At 38.2% G+C, this 17,386-nt stretch overlaps 1 protein-coding gene and 1 pseudogene across 1 annotated transcript in view; one reads left to right on the top strand and one right to left on the bottom strand.

Moving 5' to 3' along the window:
• HS6ST3 (heparan sulfate 6-O-sulfotransferase 3) overlaps positions 1-17,386 on the top strand; it is a 648,747-nt gene that overhangs the window by 555,715 nt on the left and 75,646 nt on the right. The window lies entirely within an intron of this gene.
• LOC123324462 lies at positions 15,590-15,679 on the bottom strand (annotated as a pseudogene).

Genomic DNA, 17,386 nt, shown 5'->3' with positions numbered 1-17,386 from the left:
CTCCCTTCTGGTCATCTCCTTGCAGCTCAACACGTTGCCCTTCATCATAGTATTTTTTTTTTTTAGGATTTGCCAGCCACTTTCCAATCCTCCAGATATTGCTCATATCTAATCATTTAAAATTAATTTTGTGATCGGTGTTTCAGAATCTAGCAAAGTGCCTTACATATAATAAGCACTAGATAAACATTAGTAGAACAAAATTGGGTCACCAGATCAGCCATTTGCTTTTGTGTGTTTAGCAACCCCACCCCTACCAAAACCAAAACAGAATGAAACAAACAAGCCAACCGAAATTGTAAGTCAGGCCCTAGGAAAACTCTTGGCCAGTGATGGGCTCTAGGCATCCTTCTGCCACCTTTCCCTAATCTCAGGAAATAGCTCCTTCTACCCCATTGCTCAGGCCAGAAGTTCAGAAGACACCTGTGATTGGCTTCCTCTTTCACCTCCATATCCCCAAATAGCAAGCCTTGTTGCCATTTCTCAAGAATACCTCCGTTCCACCCACTGCCACCTCAGTACCTTGCCCCAGGGTCCCTGCAATGGACTATGACTCCCTGTTTCAACTGAGCCCTCTTCCAGTTCACTGCCTACAAAACCATCAGATTTAACCTCTTCAAGTGCAAATCAGATCTTGCCACTCCGTTGCTGGCACCTTGCAGGGACGTCTCTCTGATTAGATATAAAATCCAGCCCCTTTGCTTACTCATGATCTGGCCTCTGCCCTCAGACCACATGCTCCACGTGGACAGGGACCAGTCTGTCATTGCAACACATACCAGGCAGTCTCGAACACACAGGAGGCCCTCACAAATACTTGCTGGGTGAAGGAAATACCCTGCACTATTGCGGCAAGGGAAAAGAAACACTTTTCTCCTAGCTTGGTCACAGACTCTCTTCCTATGTCAGTGTTCTAAAATAGATTGCTCAAAGATGTTTAGCTGTGACCAATGGTAAAACTATGATTGCTCCTATATTGTCCCCACTTCTGTTACCCAGACGCTGACATTTAATAATCATTGAGTATTCAAGAATGCAGTTCTTATAAATTAAAGCAACTATTTGTTAAAGAGGAGGGGACTGAAATTAAAATGGAGAACCTTTTGATGAACATTATATTCAAATCATTAGAATTTCATATAGATGTAATTGCTCCCTCAGAAATAGATTATATATACACAGCATTTTAAATGACATTTTTACATTGTTAAAGCACAGTTGATTATAAATTATGAGTATTTTAAGCCAGGCATGTTTCCTCTCCATCAATCAGTGTTACCACGGCCATCTTTTTAATAAGATTATTTGCTAATGCAAAACTAAAATGAGCAATGCCTGAAGCACCATTAAGGCAGAGAATGATCAAGTGACAGCAGCCTCCCTCCCCCCCCCCCCCCCAACCACCATTTGATTCTTTCCAGGACATGGTGTCTGGAGAAATTTGTTTTCCTTCATTCACACACCCCAGTGTAGCTTCTGCTAATGGGTATTTTTTTTTTTTCAGATGAGGAGTCATGAGTGCCTCTAAGCTTTGAGGTGCTAATCATTAGCAGTTAAGAAGCATCTCAGAGAGCAGACTCTGGCATTCTCCCCAAAAGCTGAAGGTTGAGATGCTGCAGGGCTATTTTGGATACTGGATTTTGATATTTATACTCATTCAAACCAAGAACATAATATACTAAGTTGACAAAGTAAAGTCATCAGGCTCTCCACTGTGCAGTGGAGTAGACTGCTCAGCCAAAAAGTTCTATTGTGTGACTTTACCTGCACAATTTTTTTGAAGAGCCTAGGATGATGTATGATGAGCAAAAAATAAAGGAACGCACAAAATCTCTAAAGGCAAAATTATTTTTATTTAAAAAACCTGAGAAGGGCTGATGTCTTCTGTGTGTTGGGGATGGAATGGGCACATGGGAAGGGAACAAGCAAGTTCAGAAATGCTGAGACTCATATTAAAAGTTATCAGAAAAGCAATATGTTGATCACTCGCATCACAGGAGTTACCTATACTTATTGTTGATTAATTCTTATTCATGAAAAGCACTCACTATGAAAGAAGCATCAACATATATGAAAGGGACACCTAGATGGCTCAGTCGGTTGAGCATCTGACTCCATCTCAGCTCAGTCCTTGATCTCAGAGTTGTGTGTTCAAGCTCCACGTTGGACTCCACGCTGGGTATAGGGCCTACTCAAGGGGAAAAAAATCATATATGAGGAAGAATATTGAACACAAAATGTGAAAACTTACCCAAGACAAAGAAAGGATATTGGGTCAGAACACAGAGTGTGGAATTCTGAAAAATAAATAAATAAATAAATAAATAAATAAATAAATAAATAAAAAGAGCCAAGAACTACATCCCTGGCATTTAAGAATGGGCCCAGTCTCTCCAGACTTCCAAGATCTCTGTGCTAAATTAATGGAACCTGTGCTCTCTCCTCCCATATGCCAAGTGATTAAAAAATAAGTAAAAGCAGTAAAAGATGTGAGGTAAGACTAAATATAGCTATCATATAATTAAGTGTAACCTGGTTAAACTCATCTAAGAGGAAGACTCTCAGATACACAACACAAAACCCATTTACATTCTGTATGAAAGGAAGACTCCAAAAACCAAGTGATGGACAAAGGGAGGAAGTCACAGGAGACGCAAAGACGTCCCAGGCGGATGCAGACAAAAATAAAGATTGGCCACTATGTTGACCAGATGAATTTGAATCCAGAGTAAATCTAGACAGAGAATGGTACTTTATAAAGATACAGAGTATAGCTCACAACAGAGTTCTCCCACTGTGGAGACCTAATCAACAAATAATACTGCATTGAGATCCTTATGGAAATCACAAAAATAAATTTTATAAAAATCATCACCATAAAAGAAATATAAGGCAAAATTGGAGACTTTAAGTTATTTATTAAGGTTATTAATAGACCAAATGGGCAAAAAAATAATTAAGGGTACAGAAAACCTAACTAAGAATAAGATGGATTTCATTTATATAACTATATCAGACCTGCTATCCTGAAGACAGAGAATACCTTTTTTTTTTTTCAGGTATTCAAGAAATATTTGCAAAAAATAACATATTGGCCATCAATAAAACTTCAGCAAATTCACCAAAGCTGGAATAGGACCAAAAACATTCTTTGATCAAATGTAATAAAATGAGAAATTTCAAAATATAGCTATTTTAAAAAAACATAGCCACATGGAGATTTTAAAATTTTTCTCCTAAACTGTTTTTGAGACAATAAGAAAATCAAAACGCAAACTGTAATATGTCTAGGAGAGCTTGATGAAAGTGTGATATGCCAGAATGTCTAGCATGCATCTAGTCATGCTCAAAGAAAATCACAACAATAAATAATTCACTAGTTAACAGGAAAAAAATGTAAACCTCTAACTAAGAAAAGCAAAGAGGGGTGCCTGGGTGGCTCAGTCTGTTAGAGTCTGCCTTCGGCTCAGGTCATGATCCCAGGGTCCTGGGATCCGCCCCGTGTTGGGCTCCCTGCTCAGTGGGGAGTCTCCTTGTCCCTCGCCCTCTGCGTCTCCCCCCAGTGGTGCTCTCTCTCTCTCTCAAAAAAAAAAAAAGGGCAAAGAAATACTTAAAAAGGATAGAGACAGATTTTCATGAATGGGAAAATTGAAAAAGCGTAGAACTAATAAACAAGTCTAACAGCTGGTTAACAGAAAAAAAGAAATTATTAGCTGACTTAATCATAGAAAAGGGGATAAAGCCAAATACAAAAAAAAAAAATTGACAGTGAGTGCCAATGCAGTAGAAATTTAAAAAATCATGACACTGTTTTGCTCAGCTCTATACAAACAATAAAGAATATGGATGAACAGGTGAATTTGTAGGGAATTACAGAATATATCGAAAATCTATACAGACCAACTTTTCTATAAGAGAGATAATTTCAAAGCGCAATTTTACTGATAGCTTAGATAAGAGAGAGGTCCAATGCTGTTCAGACTGCTTCAGAGTATAGAAGAAAGGACACTTTCTGTGTTATTTTAGTCATACCATCATCTCTGGAGGAGAATCTGTTTCTTTGCCTTTCCGGTTTCTCCAGGCCTTCATTTTTGGCTGGTGACCCCCTTCTGTCTTCAAAGCCAGCAACTCTACCCCTCTGCCCTCTGTTTTTCTGACATCTCTTCACATCCCCTTTTCTGATCTCCTGCCTCCCTCCTTCAGTTATAAGGACTCCTGTGATTACATTGGGCCCACCTGCATAATCCAGGATACACTCCCCCTTTTAAGATCCTTAAGTTAATCACCCCGTCCTCCTTGCCGTGTAAGGTAGTAATCACATGATCTATGGATTAGGATATGGGCATCTTTGGGAAGGCCACTATTCTGCCTCCCACACCATATTGGCGAAGGTTAGCATATTTAATAACGTCATATATTGGATGAAGGTGGTCAACAGGCATTCTCAGACAATGCTGGGGGTTGGTAAAACCTTTATGCACAGCCATTTGGATTATTCATAAGATTATAATTGCACTTCTAAGAATTTCTCTTTCCAATTCTCCTAGACAAGGTATAGATGATTATATATCCAAGGATACTCACTGCAGCATTTTTGTAACATTACGGAATTGAAAATAAATCATCACCAAAAAAGGACTGGTTAAATATGCTATGGTACACTGATAAAATGGAATATACTGCAGCCTTTTGTGAAAGACACTTTTCTCTTTGTACTGAAATGGGAAAAAAATTGCCAAGAGGCTGATCATATGTCATTGTTTATAAGAGGCCCATTGTTTATGAGGTAATTTTTTGGGGGGGGGGTTGCTCTGGTTTTTGTCTTTTTTTTTGTTTTTTTTGTTTACATTTTGAAATCAGGATGTGTCTTTCAAATAATGACCTGTCATTTTTAAATGGTAGATATGTTTTTTCCTTCATAGGAGTGAAATAATGATGTGTTTTCTGGTTAGTGAGAACTTAAATATGATGGAATACTGTAGTTAAGTGGGAAAAAGGTTCAAATTAGCATGTAACTGTATCATATGTGCAACAAAATAATTATGTGTAACACACATACAGTTTCCCTCTTTATTAGATCGTTACCGTCAGCATTCAAAAAAGCTTTTTATTTCTCCTATTAAAAAAAACCCAAATCTCCTTTTGATCACATTTTCTCTGTCTAGTTAATACCTCTTTTCTTGACTTTCTTTCACAGCAAAACTCCTCAAGAGACTTAATCTATACTCATTTTCTCCAGTTTCTCTTTGGCTTCTTACTCCTTAAATCCATTCTGATTCGTTTTTGTCCCACTAAAACTTCTCATCAGTATTACCATTGACCTTGATCTTGATAAATCATTCAGCAGCATTAGACACAAATTGTCGTGCCTCCTCCTTGAAATATTTTTCTTCCCTTGGATTCCAGGACACCTCACACTAGTTTTCCTCATCCCCACTGCAGTCCCTCCTAGGTCTTTTTGCTTTTTCCTCATGGTTTTCACCACTGTGACAGGACTGACAGGACCCCAGAGCTCCGTCCTTGTTCCCTGTCTCTTCTCCATCTGAGTTCACTCTTGTGGGGTCTCTTCTAAACTCAGAGCTTCGAATAGCATCTATTTGCCTTTGACTCTCAAATTTTTATGTCCTGCTCACATTTATTCCCTGATTTCATACTATGTATCCAACTGTCGCTTAGCATATCTAATTTTGGTGTCTAATGGGCATCTCAAGCTTAGGATATCTAAGACTGAGCCTCCCAAAGTTCCCCCCAAACCTGTTTCTTCTTCAGTCTTCCTATCTCAGGTGTGACAGTTCTGATCTTTCAGGTGGCTGGCTAAAGTCCTTAGAGTTCCTTGCAGCCCACATTCAAGTCTTAGTCTATTTTTGTTGCCTCTGCCCTCAAAGTATGTCCAGAGTCTGGCCAGTTTCTGGTTCCCTCTACTGCTGCCATCTTGATCCAAGTCACCGGTCAGTCTTTGGCCTGTGTTACTGCACTGTCCTGCTTAGTGTTCTACCAGCTCTTGCTTCTCTTCAGGCTGCCCTCTACAAGATATCCAGACATCCCGCCAAAATGGAATTCAGATGGTGCTACTTCTTGCTCAAAATCCTCCAATGCTCTATTTCCTTCAGAACAAAAGCCAGTCTTATTATAGTGACAAATCATAGGCTGATTTGGTCCGTTATGGACCTGGACTTCATTTCCCACTATTTGCTCCCAAACTCGCTCTTCCTGGATGCTCTTCCCTGGTATCCACAGAACTTACTACCTCTCCTCCTCCAAGTCTGCTCAAATGTCACTTTGTCTATGAAGTTTTTTTCTGACCACTCTTAAATTTTGCCACCTATTTCTACACCTTCCAAAGATTCCCTACCACCATTCCTTGTTTGGATTTTCTCCATAATACTTACCATCTTCTATTAGACTACAAAATTAGCATATTTATCTTATCTGTTGCCTGTCTCCCCACCCTAGAACGTAGACTACTTGAAGGAAAGGAATATTGACTTACTTGCTCACTGATGTATATACACCATATTCAGTGCTTGACACATATTGAATGCTAAATACATATTTGTTGAAAGGGTTATTAATTCCTCATACGGGCACAGCATACTTCTAGAAGGATACACAAGTGAATGAGGACAGAGGCTTCTCTATAGAGGGGAAGTGGATTTCTGGGGGACAAATAGGGAAGGGGAAACATTTATTATTCTACACATTTTGATCTTTTAATTTTATGCTATTTATATATTTAAAACAATAAAATAGATCATTTAAAAACAATGAAAAAAAATATTAGGTAAAGGCTTTGTCTCAGCTGGGAGTTGGGGCACAGTAACAGATTTTGAACCGAGAATGTGAAATAGCCCATACCCATTCGAGGTCACCCAACACTCTTTGCTCTGGACATGTCTCTGTTAATCATATGGTAATTTAACGTAAGTCAGTAAGGAGGAGTGTTGGTGATATTCTCCATCATTAGATCATTCTTTCTCATTCCATTAACTCATTTGGGGGGGGGTGGGGAAGGAGTGCTTTTTATTTATTTTTTTATTAAGTTTTTCTTTATTTTAATTCCAGTATAGTTAACATACAGTGTTATATTAGTTTCAAGTGTACAATATATAGTGACTCAGCAATTCTGTGCATTACTCAGTGCTCATCATGACAAATGTACTCTTAATCTGCTTCTCCTATTTCACCCATCCCCCCAATCACCTCCCCTCTGGTAACTGTTCTCCATACTTAGAGTCTCTTTTTGGTTTGTCTCTTTGTTCATTTGTTTTGTTTCTTACATTCCACATATGAGTGAAATCATATGGTATTTGTCTTTCTCTAACTGACTTATTCTGCTTAGCATTATACTCTCTAGCTCCATCCATATTGTTACAGATGGCAAGATTTCATTCTTTTTTATGGCTGAATAATATTCCATTGTAGATACCACTTCTTTATCCATTCATCTGTAGATGGACACTTGGGCTGCTTCCATAATTTGGCTATGATGAGTAAAGCTGCAATAAACATAGGGGTGCATATATCTCTTTGAATTAGTGTTTTCCACTGATAGGTTTTCTTTTTAAGAGAACTTGCAGAAAAGTAGTGTCCAGAGAGACAGGGCTCTTGAGATCAGAGTCAGATTAGCTCTGAGCTGCAACAAGATTCTATCTTTCCCTCCAAGGGGAGACAGAGGCCAGTCTTGGGACAGCAGACAACTAGTTGCTCACAAAGGGATGACTCAGTGTGTCTGGCAACAAGACGGAGACAGAAACAATACTTGATTAAACAAGTGCCAGATACTAACTAGCATGCTATTGTGGGAAGTTAGAAGTAGCAGTTATGATGTTGCTAAGCAAAGGCACTTTGTTAGCATTAAGCATTTTCCCCTTCGACTGAAATATAAACCCAGAAGGAGAAACAATCCATTCTTTATTATTTTTAAAAGCAGTTTTCTGTCTGGAAAACAATTTACTGCCCACCAGAAATGTGCCTTCTTTTAGAAAAGTGTATAATTGGCTGCCATTTGACATTATGTGGCATTATTAAAGTCTTGAAATTCTCTTAATGTACTTTTTTTTTCTTGCCACTGAGCAACATTTTCACAATTCCAGATTCCCTTCCTGTCCTACCTGGCATAATCTATTTTGAGAGATTTGCAGCCAGAGATGATTTTGAAAGAGTCAGGTTCTTGGTACAACTTTATAGAATTAAAGGAGTCAGACTGATAGAAAGATAAAATGTATTATTACTTTGGATTAATTTTTATTCTGCAAACCACACTTGGAAGGCCTTGTCAACTAACATTGGAACTACTGGTCTATGGAAATGTAGACCCCTACCTGCCCCCTCCCCCCATTCTAGAGCAGCTATCTACCTCACTGTGGCAAACATTTATGGATCACCACTACGTCCAGAATTCACAGGACAGACCAGGCAAGTGTGGTCATGCTTCATCTTCATCTGAAAGAGTGCTGCTCGTTGACAATGCAAATCTCCGGGCTTCCCCCATGACCGTCAACTTCCCCATGATTCTGCGGCTCACTTAGGTTTGAGAACTACCAAGCGAGGGGATGAAAACAAATAGAAGACCATGTCTTTGTTTCTTTGAAATGCACAGTGTAGTTAGTGGAAACAAACCCCTTGCATAGAAAGCAATTCAGTTTTATTCATCAAGCAATATAGAGGCACTCGGCAAAGAATACACTTGAGTACATGGCTGGCTGAATGAACGAACTCAGCACAGACCAAGTATGGGAGCAGAACGGGTATACTTGCTTCTTTCCTATGCTCCTCTGCCTTCTATGTGGTTCTTCGGTTTCGGAAGGTTAGCAAAACATGCCACATCTCTTTAGGCAAGATTGGGCCTCGCCACCTTTGAAGCTATACCAGCACATGCTGTTAAAAAATACAAAGTGCTTCACTTAGTCTCAGCAGATCCTAGTTACTAGATATGGCTACTAGAGACTAGAAATAGATCGTGTCACATCCTAACCAGCAGCAGGGGGAAGGGGAGTGGAATTTAAAAATTTGAATTAAAAAATGTGGCCAAAAAGGAGAAAAAAAGTAAAAAGAGGTAAAATCAGAAAAAACAGGAACAACAAAATAAAATGATTAGAAATAATTCCAAATCTATTAATAATCTCAAAAGGCATAAGAGGGCCAAACGCTCTAGTATAAAGTACGGAGATATTAGTTTGAATAAAAGAAAACCAAAATTCAGCTCTGTTCTCTTTACAAGCAACACACATAAAATGACAGAGCTAAAACATAAGGACAGAGAAAGATTGAAAGTGAAAAGAGGAAAAAAGATATACCAGGCAAATGTTAATGATAAATGTACTTGAGGCCACTGCAGTCATATTATTCTGTTCCCTGTAGTTGTAAGATTTCTAGCTCCTGCACATTTTAAAGGAACAAGAACACATAATTAAATACCACGGTTTCAGGTGCACGATAGTTCAGCTGAATATTCAGGTTTGTTTTAAATTCTGAGCTCATTTTTCCCCCTAGAAAATGCCAGTTTCTGAGTTTACTTTCATAAGAGTTATATTCCTATGATTAGAGATCTTAATTTCATTTTCTTATTAAAATGCTATAGATGAAGACACATTCTATATGAAACATGTTTTCCATAGGAAATTGCACCCTCTTTCGCTATTGCTCATGAACTTAAGTCGTTGCGAGGCTGTGAGCTAAGTGCCGCAGACATTAACTGATGGGAGGCTAAGGACTGGCAACTTGCCCAGTGGAGTCCACTTCAGACTGCCAACACTGGGGTGGAGAGAGACTCTTCGCAGGAAATTGTGGAGGCTCCCCTCTAACATTTGTGGTATCCTCCAAGCTTTATAGAGAAATGTGGCTGGGTTTTTTTTATTATTTTTTTAAGTGGTAATACCTTTCCACATATGGCTACAGTCATGTGTATGAGAGCTCCAAAGGGACCTTCAATCTTTCCATGCTTCACTGCCAACCTTGGATGATCAGGTCTGATTTTACTAATCCTGGGGGACATGGTGGGTCTCCTTCCAGTCGAACCAGTGGTTAAATTATGCTGTCTCAAGTCATTGTTTTTTCTGAGTTATTCATCCAGAGTGTCTCAAAAGAAAGTCATTTAATGTGGAAAAAGTGAGTGCAAAAAAAAAAAGTTAAGAGGTTCAAAATTCATGCTTTAAAACTATTGAGGATATTGAACAGTCGCTTGGACTGTCCCCGTATTGACTTGCCCCTGCCTCTTCGGCAGTCTTGGCACTGAACGTGTGTATTGGGAGGGAGAGCTTCTGAGGTGACCCAACTTTCCCTGGAGAACACGGCCATTAAACATCCTCTATTCTTCTCTTGTGGGAGTGCTCCATACTGTGAGTAAAATCCCGTAATGACGGTGGAAATCCTGCTTAGCGAATAACTGATCTTTCTATTCTTTTTGAAGTGGGGAAACGGGGGCATGTTTCTTTATAGTTTTTCTGGGGCTCTTAGTCCTTGTACTGTATGAAATAAACCCAAAACACAGCTTGTGGTCTTTCCTTTGTTAGTTTGACAATGAAGGTGTTGTGAATCAGGACATTTCAAGACCGCTCTCTGTTGTAATATACATTTGGGGGTAGGGACTAATTTTTGAAGATTTATCAATCTGGTGCTTGAAGAGGCATATCACAGGAAACGTTTTGTACCTTACAACTCTTTCCTGCCTATGATTTATTGGACCATGGCACTATAAATCATGCTTTCTGATTCCCTCTTCTCTTTCTGAAATAAGTGACTCATTCTGTAGGATCAAGCCTGTTCTTTTTTCTTTTTTTTCTTTTTTTTTTTTTTTCATTTTCACTGAAAACCTTTTCTCATCTGCCCCAACCATGTATATGTCATTTTTCCTGGTAATTCTCCCATGTTCTGGGAATGCCCATTTAAAGAATATTTCTGTAAAAGTCATATATCATCTAGGAAATGCAAAAGTAAAAGAATTTAAAATATTTGAGTCCTTAAGAAAATGCATAGGTTTCAGTATATAAGCCACATTATTGCCCAGAAACATGGTACAAATGAAATTTTATCTTATTTTGATTTTTCCCCCTCTTTCTGTAAAGACTGTAATTTTCACTGGGCTTGGAAAATATGAATTCAGATTATCAGTCAGATCATAAGCAATGTTTACTTTTTTAAGCCAAACTCCTAGAAAACCGGAAGGAAAATAATCATATTTTTTACAACACTACAGGTAAACAACAAACATATTTAGAAACTAGAAGATTTTAAAGCAAATGACAGGGTAAATCAATAACTCCCCCATGGAGGGAAGAAATGATTTTCTATTCAGGATATCAAACAAAACTAATGTGATTTTAATGGCTGAAAGAGCAGACTCCCCAATTGCACTTGCATGAGGGGGAGGTTAAGGATTGGCAGTTGCTCATATAAATCAAGTCTGGTAAGAACTATATGAATAAGTGTTTGACATTTTCAGTTGGAAAGGAGCAGCTTGTCTTCAGTTCTGAGAAGCCTTCCCCTTGTGACAATCATTTTTTTTCCTCTTTTGATGAACCAGATTTTTAATACCAGCTTCACATAAGCAAATGCACTGTAGTCCAGAGGGCAGAAGTTTCTGAGATGGCAAGGTAGCCAAGAGGAAAGGGGAAAATGTGACCATATTTGTCCATCAGAACCAAATCTGTTGCCTGTGTTTGCCAGCACATGTTATCTAAGCTCTTTCTACTCACTTGTGCAATGTTTCACAATTCCCAAATCCAAAGAAGCAGGGAGAAGGTGGTGACATATAAATCAGATTGCTTTCTACTTGACATCAACTTCACAGAGGATTCTATTTTTTTTATAGATCAAATGTCTTAAGTGGAAATTACTCGTTGAACAACTTCTAACTCAACATTTATTGTTGAAGGCCTACTAAGTGCCCAGAAAATTATGTGATTCATATCCAAGAGAAGATATGTTGCCTTGTAGTACAAAAGACCACTCAAAACATCTGAGTTCTTCTCCTATCTCTACCACTAGTAATATGACCACTACAGATCACCCAATCTCTTGGCCTTTATGAAAATGAGGAAATTTAAATAAATAGATTCTAATGTACCTTCCAGTTCAAACACGATAGCATCAGTGAACTTAACTGAACCTACATACCAACCTCTAGAAGAGGAAGTAAGAGGAGACCAAAAGGCATAAAGTAAACAAATAAAGTGCAAAACAAAGGGAGTGACAAAACATGCTAGGATTTAAGGCAGTGCCCAACCAAGGTGTAAAAGTGATGACTTCTCATTTGAATAGACATACATGACTCCATGTCCATTTAAAAGAGATGAACCAAATCTCTTTGCGAGCTATGTGTCAGAGTAGAGCGAGGGGACATTTATGCTTTGGCAGTGCACCAAAACTCATGAAAGTAACCTTAACAGGGTCACAGTTTCCTGAGTGAGCTGGCTTTGGCATGCAGGAAGAAGGCAAGACTCTCTCTTTGTGGAGGGCAAAGAATTTCCAGGATGGGCCAATTACACTTAATATTTATTCAGTATCTCAGAACTCATTTTAGTGCATTACATGTGTGAGGTCTCTGGCTCGCCCCTCTCTAGAGGTGGTTTGACATCACCCCTGAAATGTCCTACTTTGACTCCAATCATGTTCCCGTAGCCATCTGGCTGCTGGCCATGATGCAGAAGCACATTCCCTCTGGGACTCTGCTTCTACTCGTTTGGCCCTGTTCCTGCTGCCTTGCTTTCATCTGCCCGCTTTTCCGTTGCTGCAGAAAGGCAAGCCCAAGCCATGCGTCGTAGCAGCAATTTCTGGGTGAACTGCCCTTCCCCACTGGCCTCAATAATCAGCTCTCGTGAAAAATCAAAGCAGGCATCAGTAGGGAGTCAGTCCCCCAGACTTAGGACTAGACGCAAGAAATGCATTTGACTCTTCGAAGATGCAAAAAACTTCACTTGACAATTATCCAGACCCACTCCCACTTTAAAGAGAGAATGTATTTTCTTGCCAAGACTAAGGGAAAGTAAAGGGACTAATCCAGGCACTTTTATATACTTACGCATCTAATCTTCTTAATAACCTTTAACATTATTTGATATAATTCCAATTTTGCAATGAGGAATTGAAGGTTTAAAAGGTTAAGTAACCTGCCTAAGGTCAAAGACTTAATATGTGATAGAATCGGATTAAAACCCTTGAACTAAAAATTCTATTTTTTTTCCACCAGGCTATTGCTTTTTGCAAGTACATAGAATAGCAATTACCTTAGTTCCTCTCAAATTCTAAAGATCAAAGAAAGGATAGTAAAGGAAGGATATAGATACACAAGGAAAGTAGAATGGAGTAACTATATTCGACTAACGAGTTTAAGCTGGTTACTTCCAATGCTTTAGGTAGAATAAAGAAAACCATAAGTGCTTCCTCTGTGATATTGGGCTTCTATCTTTTTTGAATATCAAGAATAACAAGATTTTGGCTTCTGTATTAATCTCATATGAAATCATGAGGCATCGCTGTAAATGTTTGGTTCATGAATATGAATGATCATTTTTTTATAAAAATATAACATTTAAACACTTGCTCTATAATTGTTATTTTGAAGATTTTCCATTTCCAGGTTAAGATTTCCCCTGAAACTCTAATCTAATTAATGGTGTTCTATCATTTGATTTATAAAGTGAGGGACTCACCTATAAGAGAGTCAGACTTCCGGTCCTGCAAGGTCTAACTTCATTGATAAAAAGCAAACAGCCAGTGAACATCACTGAAGACTGTAAGGTTCTCATGCCACTCATTCTTGCCATGGTACCAATAAATGTTTTTGGCTTTATGTCAGTTGTTTGTCAAGGAATTATAATAATATTTTTCAGAAAGCTTTGCTGTGACTTCCATTATATTGAAAGACTATTTTTTCCCCAACCTCCCTACCATCTGTTTTGATTCTACATTGGAAAATCTCCCTCGTATTCCATCCAGAAGGGCTAAGTGAAATCAATATGGCAACAGCAGATTGCTGATACATTCCAGCTTTTAAGTGGGATGTTGTTATGATTAACAGTGGCCCAGCTCTTACCTCTCTATTATCCCAGTGCTATCTCAGAACATTTCGGTAGCTCATCACATTCAATTAATTCTATATGCTTCCTAAACATGAAGCATAAGGCTAAAAGAAATGTGAAGAAAAAAAGATCAATTATATTTAGCTTTCGGCAGGATTGGAATGATATGGTTTTCCCTTTTTGTCTATTTTGGTTAAAGACTGATCAATATATAAGAATACCATGTGTTTTAAAATAGGGGCAATGAAAATCATTAACAAGATCTATTATTTTACATGCCATATGTTTAGCTAGAAATTATATTGAACACTTGAGCTTTTTTCAATATTACTATCCCAAATAAGAAAAAAAATTTTAAACTTTCAGGGCGCCTGGGTGGCTCAGGCATTGGGTGTCTGCCTTCAGCTCAGGTCATGATCCCAGGATCCTGGGATCGAGCCCCACATCGGGCTCTCTGCTCAGCGGGAGGCCTGCTTCTCCCTCTCCCACTCCCCCTGCTTGTGTTCCCTCTCTTGCTGTGTTTCTCTGTCAAATAAATAAAATCTTTAAAAAAATTTTTTTTTAAACTTTTATAACTCCTAATTATATTATGCAATCTTTCACTGTTGATTTTTCATAATCTAGCCACTAATAAATATGTGTATCTCTGCAATTAAGAGCACTTGGGTTATTAAGGATAGCATTTTATAGGTGCACAGTTCTGGGTAATGACAAGGATCCAAGGGTGTTTGAAGTAGATTGAGACTCAGGGCCACTGGAGATGCTATAATAAAAAAATAGTGATGCTAGCCTGTTGTGTGAATTCTTCACATACGGCAGTCTCTAAGGAACAGGGTAGATATTGGGAAGATATATTCAGGAGGTATTTGATCACAAGTTGGAAATTTTGACTAATGCAAAAAACAAAGTCATTATCTCATATAAATGGGAAGGCTTGAAGCGTATCTCACTTCACACAAGATGCAGGGCATTTTTCGTGATCCATCCCTCATCGTAGCTTGTCTCTTTCACTCTTATGTTTACTTCATCCTCTGCTGTTGCGAACAAGTATTCTCCATATGGCAAGAAAGATGGCCATGGGCATCCCCAGGTTCCAACTGCTTTGTTTAGCAGAGTTTAAAGAGAACTTGTGTCTTACAAAGCCCACATACAACTTCCAGGACAAGATTTCTGTAACCCTGGTTGGATCTTGCATCCTCTCCTGGACCCATCACCAAGGATGGAGGAATGGGGCCCCAACGCTTGTTTGAGTGGGCTTGGGTCAGGGCTGTGCACCCCTGCGATCCCAGGGTGTTATGAAAAGGTGATTCAATTGATACAGAGGAAAAACTTCTGATCCAAGCTAATTAATTAATCATGGCTAATCCTATGTGGGACTAATCAGTCTAACTCATGTACTTATATTTAGCTACCTGGAGCTAATCTAGTTTGCAAATGTCTTACATGCAGTCCTTATATACTCTTTTGTGTGCCTTCTTTTACATAAATGTTTTGCCTGGTCTCATTCATTATAGTGTCGATTTCCAAGCTTCATTAAGTGACTGTGTCCTTCCTATAGCCTGCCTTATAGTAGAAACTTAAAAATGTTTGCGAAATGTGCAGGGGCCATGCTAATCTTCTCTGTATAATTACGATTTTAGAATATGTGGTAGGAATATAAATTGGTACAGCCACTGTGGAAAACAGTATGGAGATTCCTCAAAATATTAAAAATAGGAATACCATATGATCCAATCATTCCACTATTGGGTATTTACCCAAAGGGAAAAAACCACTATTTCAAAAAGATATATGCGCTCCTATGCAGCAGTATTTACAATAGTCAAATATGGAAGCAATCTAAGTGTCCATCAAGAGGCAAATGGATAAGGAAGATGTGGTGTGTATAGACATATACATACATACATACATATGTATGAAACAGAATATTACACAGCCATAAAAACAGATGAGATCATGCCATTTGTGACAACATGCATGGACCTAGAGGGTATTATGCTAAGTGAAATATGTCAGATTGAGAAAGACAAATGCCATATGATTTCACCTGTAAGTAGAATATAAAAAAAAAAGTGAACAAACAAAAGGCAGGATCAGACCTATAAATACAGAGGACAAATTGATATTTGCCAGAGGGATGGGGGTGAGAGGTTGGACAAAATGGTTGAAGGGGAGTGGGAGATACAGGCTTCCAGTTATGGAATGAACAAGTCAAGGAACTAAAAGACACAGCAGAGGGAATATAGTCAATGATATTTTGGTAGTGATGTATGGGGACAGATGGCAGCCACACTTATGGTGAGCACAGCATAATGCATAAATTTGTTGAATCACTATGTTGTACACCTGAAGCTAACATATCATGTGTGTCAACTGGACCCAAATTTTTTTAAAAAGTTTGTGAAATGAATAATAATCATGCTTTTTCCCTTTTGTGGAGCAACAGTAGAGTTTGATTGGCACTAACTGTTCTGTCACAGTATGAGTTCTTGCCATTTTGTCTTCTTCTGTGTTGGCATTCGGTACTCTCCCTCAAATTCCTGGCCTCTCCCCCTCCCTGCCTCTCCTATTACCTCTTAGTTTAGGAAATAAATAGCCCAGACATTTAAATACTTTTAGCTCCACAGATCTTTGGAATTCCCTCCCACTGCCCACCTTCTCTCCCTGTCTTAGTCTCTTACTGAGATAGAAAATTAGTAGTTGATTCCACAGCTGCTTGGGGATTTATTCAAACTAGCATAAAATGAGTAACTGACAAGTGTTTGGTTTTTTCCTAATACCAACTGCATATATGCTCTGTGTTCGATACAAATAAATTAATTCTTTATTTTGCCTTAAATTGGTGATTTCAGTGGAATACTATGCAACTAATTAAATACTATTGTTGAAGATGATAAGAAGTCAAGATATTTTTTCACACGTTAAATGAAAATAAGCATAATATATACAGTTTAATAAGTCTTGTCATATATATATAATGATATATAATTACACACACACATATATACACATATAAATGCATATGTATGTTAACTAATTCGCCAATACACTGCTAGATACTTTGTTAGCATTTTATTTAGGATACTTGCACTTAATTAATAAGTGAGATTAATTTTAGATCATATGTATATGTGTATGTGTGTGTGCATGAGAGCTCTCCTTGTCCAGTTTTGGAGTCAATATTACATAAGCATTGTAGAATAAATGTGAAATTTTCCATCTTTTCTAAACTCTGGAATAGTTTAAGTAAGATAGCTGTTTTGCATTGCCTTAGGTTTTTTGGTATTCATTTGTAAAATTATCTGGGTTGGTAGTCTCAAATTAGGTATAGAGGTTTGCCTAAGTATTAATTTTGTCTATGATCATTC

This window comes from Neomonachus schauinslandi, chromosome 3 (assembly GCF_002201575.2).
Source record: "Neomonachus schauinslandi chromosome 3, ASM220157v2, whole genome shotgun sequence".
NCBI classification, from domain to species: domain Eukaryota; kingdom Metazoa; phylum Chordata; class Mammalia; order Carnivora; family Phocidae; genus Neomonachus; species Neomonachus schauinslandi.
The sequence above is the reverse complement of the archived record's forward strand: the minus strand, read 5'-3'. Positions and strand labels throughout refer to the sequence as shown.